Consider the following 4,987-nt stretch of genomic DNA (forward strand, 5'->3'; position numbering starts at 1 on the left):
CCCTGGTTCCTAAAAAATATAAATAAAAATAAAATAAAAATGAAGAAGAAAGAATTTACAGATAAGTCATGTAATAGTTCACTCAGTGCCAAAATCAAGAAACCTGTATTCACAAAATTAGCAATCTCAAAGTAGAAGTGGGTAGGCAATAAATATTTAAAGATTTAAAATTTTTGAATTTAGTTAAAATTATAGCACCACATTTTCAAGAAAAATAAATCTTTTTCACAAGAAAAATGAATAAAATCATACCAAGGTGTACAAAAATGAAATTGTCCAAAACTAATTGTAAAGAAATCATTAAACTATATACATAAAAAATATTAGCTTTGGCAGAACAAAACTAAATAGCATATTATTCCACATTAGGAAAAATGAAAGCAAGTGGGTAAGAAACTAATTAATTCAAAGAACTGAAAAAAAAATCTGTCCTCATTGAATTTGATACTTAACAAACATACCTTTGAAAACTAAAAGTAAAATATTTTCCTTTTATACAAACTCGAAGTATTCTAATACTTCCAGACATAGTATATAAAAAATAATAAAGATCACAATCAAGAAGGCAAGAGAGGGGCTGGGGAGAAGGCTCAGTAGTATAAGTGCTTGTCTGGCAGGGCCTGAGTTCAATCCCCGGTTCTGAAAAAAAAAAAAAAAAAAAAAGGCAAGAGAAGTTGCTATATCATCCTAGATGAAAAATAAAGAGAAGAAAAATAGACATCTAGTCCTAGCCCAGGCCTGGTGAGTGAGTGGAAGAGCTTCTGGCTACCCTGTGCTGGCGTGACCTACTGGTCCCAGCCCAGGCTCAGCGTGGGTGAGACACTCTTCCACTCCCTTGGGATGCCCCCACCACTCTGCAGCACATCTCCTACCCCGCCTGCCTAGTAGGAATTTCTGCTGCATTCCGGGAACCCCCAGATCCAGTCAGCCCAGGTCTGGTGAGTGTGTGGGAGAGCTTCCAGATACCCTGTGCCAGTGGGACCTACTCATCCCAGCCCAGGAGCAGCATTGGTGACACCCTCTTTCACCCTCTTGGGATGCCAGCCATGACTCCATAGTACTCCCCCACACCCTGCCCAAAGAGTAGAAATTTCTGTCGCGTTCTGGGAAACTCCAGATCCAGTCCTAGTCGAGGCTCAGTGAGTGTGTGGGAGAGCTGCCTCTCCCTTTTACTCCACCTTGTCCCCTCCAGACTCAGCTCAGGCCTGGCATACTGGCCTGGGTGAAACCCTGCAGCTGCAATCCCTGTAGAGAGTGTAGGGGACAGAACCAATCAGCTAGTCCAGGAGCAGAACATCTTGCTAGAGGGACACAACAGGTTCATCCCCAAGGGCAGCAGCAGGAAGGAGCTGAGCACAGCACCCAGACCCAAGCCAGGCACAGCTGGATAAATCCAAACTTTGTAGATCTACACCTGAACTTCAGTAGGTGCTAAGGTTATAAAGGCAACAAAGGTCAGAAGACAGTGCTACATAAAATGACAACAAGAAAGAGCAAAATGCAATCTCAGAAGCCAAGCCCACCCATAACAAGTGCAGAGGACACTAACACAGAACAAATTGGGAATTATACATCTGAAAGTAATGCATCAATGACTTCTGAAATAAAGAAACAACTGCATAAAGGTTTAGAGGAATTCAGATTGGAAATGAAAAAGAAATCCCTGAATTAATAACATCTGCAGTAAAGAATCAAATGCAGAAACATATGGAGGAAACCCAATGCCCACCCAGAACAAGTGGAGAGGACATTAGCTTGGCTCAAATGTATGAATTAATAGTGTTGATAGTAAATAAGCAACAGCAGAAAGTTATAGAGGAAATCAGAGCAGAATTCTTCTCTGAAATAAAAAAGAGAATTCTCAGAACTCATAGCATCTGATGTAAAGAATCAATTACAGAAACACAGGGAGGAAACCCAATCTGAAAAAGACACTGCAGTAAAAGAATTTATAACTGCTTCTAAAGAAGAAATTGATGAAAAAAAAAACAGAGGAGATTAGAAAAATGACAGATTCCTTGAATGAGCAATTCAGGAAAGAAATAGATCGCATGAAGCAGAGTCAAAGAGATATAGAGGAAATGAAAACCTCAATCACAAGCTTGCAAAACCATTTAAGTGAAAGTGAAGACAGAGTTTCAGATCTTGAAGACGCTGGTGCAACTACTGAAAAGGTAAGAAAGGATATCTTAAAAACAACGAGAATGCAGGAAAAAATAATCCATCACCTGCAAGATGATGCAAAGATGAACAATGTGAGACTAATAGGCATCAATGAGAAAGAAGGAGTCAATACAAATGACATTAAAAATATATGGGCAGAAATAATAGCAGAAAACTTCCCAAATACGAGGAAACAATCTGACATTTAGGAAACCAAAGCATACAGAACGCCAAGTGATCTCAACCCAATTAAAAACACACCGAGACATCATAGTCAATATCCCAGAAATTCAGCACAAGAATAATATACTGAAAGCTGCTAGAGAAAAGAATCAGATCATATTCAAAGGAAAAGCCATCAGGATTACGGCAGACTTCTCTTCACAAACAATGAAAGCAAGAAGAGCGTGGAGCAGAGTACTTGAAGTCCTCTATGAAAACAAATTCCACAACAGACTATTATACCCTGCAAAACTCTTCTTCAAGTTTGATGGAGAAGTGAAATACTTTCATGAAAAAGAACAGCTAAAGAATTTCATGATGACAAAGCCAATGCTACACAGGCTATTGAAAGATGTTTTAGAGAGGGACCAAAATGATCAGAACTCCACGAATGAGATCAGAAGCAACCAACTAAGTAGGGAAAGCAATTAGACACAGGAGAAAAAGGAGTAAATGACAACAGGTAAATAACATGTCAATCTTAAGTGAATACATCTCAATTCTAACAATCAATGTAAATAGACTCAATTCACCAATTAAGAGAAATAGACTGGCACAGTGGATTAGGAAACAAAATCCAATAATATGCTGCATACAAGAAACAAATGTAATTCATAAAGACATTCAGAGGCTGAAAGTCAAAGGATGGAACTTAATACTACATGCCCCAGCTCCTCAGAAAAAAGCAGGGTTAGGAATCCTATTCTCAGACAGTCTCAACTTCAAACCAAGAATGATCAAGTGAAATAAGGCCACTATATACTGGTTAGGGGAAAAATTCAAGAGGAAGAGGTAACACTCATAAATATGTATGCACCAAACATGGGCGCACCCATCTATATAAAGCAAATCTTAATGGACATGAAAATTCTAATATCCAATACCACAATTTTAACAGGAGACCTTAACACACCCTTATCTCTAAAAGATAGGTCAACTGGACAAAAAGTTAGCAAAGAAATAACAGAACTGAACCAGAGCTTTTAACAAATGGACTTGGTGGACATATACAGAGTGTTCCACCCAAACACAGCTGAATATACATTTTTCAGAGTTGCACATGGGTCATTTTCTAAAATAGACCACATACTGGTCCATAGGTAATGCTTAAGTATATGTAAGAAAACAGAAATTATCCCATGCGCACTATATGACCACAGTGCAATGAAACTGGAAATAAATGACAAAAGAAATGAAGAAAAAAAAACCCCATAAATACATGGAAATTAAACAACACCCCACTCAGCAATCAATGGGTCACAGATGAAATTAAACCAGAAAGTCAACAATATCTATAATTCAATGAAAATTCAAGCACAACTTAACATAATTTGTGGGATATGATGAAAGCAGTTCTCAGAGGGAAATTCATAGTGTGAACTCACACATTAGGAAAGCAGAACAGGAATAAATAAATACCCTAATGCTGCACCTTCAACAACTAGAAAAGGAAGAGCAAGGCAAACACATAGCCCAGAGATGGGAAGAAATCATAAAGATTAGAGCAGAAATTAATTCAATTGAGATGAAGAAAACAATTCAAAGAATTAAAAAAGCAAAAAGGTGGTTCATTGAAAGATTATATAGAATCGATAAGCCCCTAGCTAAACTCATCAAAAAGAGGGAAGAAAAAATTCAAATACAAGCAACAAGGAATGAAAAGGGTATAATTACCACAGACCCAGTGGAAATTCAGAAGATTATCAATAGCTACTTTGAGAATCTTTACTCTCACCGGATAGAAGACACAGAAGAAATGGACAGATTCCTAGAAAGGTACCAATTACCACAACTGAATCGACAAGATATACCCACTCTCCATAGCCCCATAACAGCCAATGAAATACGAGATATAATTAAATACCTACTGAGAAAGAATAATCCAGGTCTGGCTGGATTCACAACTGAATTCTACAAGAAATTTAATGAAGATGTAGTCCCTATACTCCTCAAAATCTTCCATGAAATTGAAAAGGAAGCAATCTTCCCAAAATCATTGCTGGAGGAAGTATTAAACTGATACAAAAACCAGGGAAAGATGCAACTAAGAAAGAGAACTACAGGCCAATCTCCCTCATGAACATAGGTGCCAAAATCCTCAATAAAATCCTATCAAATAGAATACAGCAAATCATCAAGAAGATCATACACCATAACCAGGTAGGATTCATCCCAGGGATGCAAGGGTGGTTCAAAAATCTATAAATGTAATACACTATATCAATAGAGCAAAAACTAAAAACTACATGATCATCTTCATTGATGAAGAAAAGGCTTTTGACAAAGTCCAACACTCATTCATGTTCAAAGTCCTGCAGAAAATTAGAATAGATGACCTCTACTTCAATCTCGTAAAAGCCATTTATGAAAACCCACTGGCTAACATAATTCTAAATGGGGAAAAACTGAAATCTTTTACTCTTAGATCTGGTACAAGACAAGGATGTCCTCCATCAGCACTCCTATTCCATATAGTTCTGGAATCATTAGCTATAGCCATTAGACAAGAGAAAGAAATAAAAGGAATAAGAATAGGTAAAGAAGAAGTTAGATTATCTTTATTTGCAGATGACATGATACTTTACTTGGAAGACCCAAAAAA

General features: G+C 37.4%; 1 protein-coding gene across 1 annotated transcript in view; it reads right to left on the reverse strand.

The window, feature by feature from the left end:
* Positions 1–4,987, reverse strand: part of Chst9 (carbohydrate sulfotransferase 9) — a 274,314-nt gene that overhangs the window by 138,197 nt on the left and 131,130 nt on the right. The window lies entirely within an intron of this gene.

The sequence above is a fragment of the Octodon degus genome, unplaced genomic scaffold, assembly GCF_000260255.1.
Source record: "Octodon degus isolate 3935 unplaced genomic scaffold, OctDeg1.0 scaffold00003, whole genome shotgun sequence".
In the NCBI taxonomy this organism is placed as follows: Eukaryota; Metazoa; Chordata; class Mammalia; order Rodentia; family Octodontidae; genus Octodon; species Octodon degus.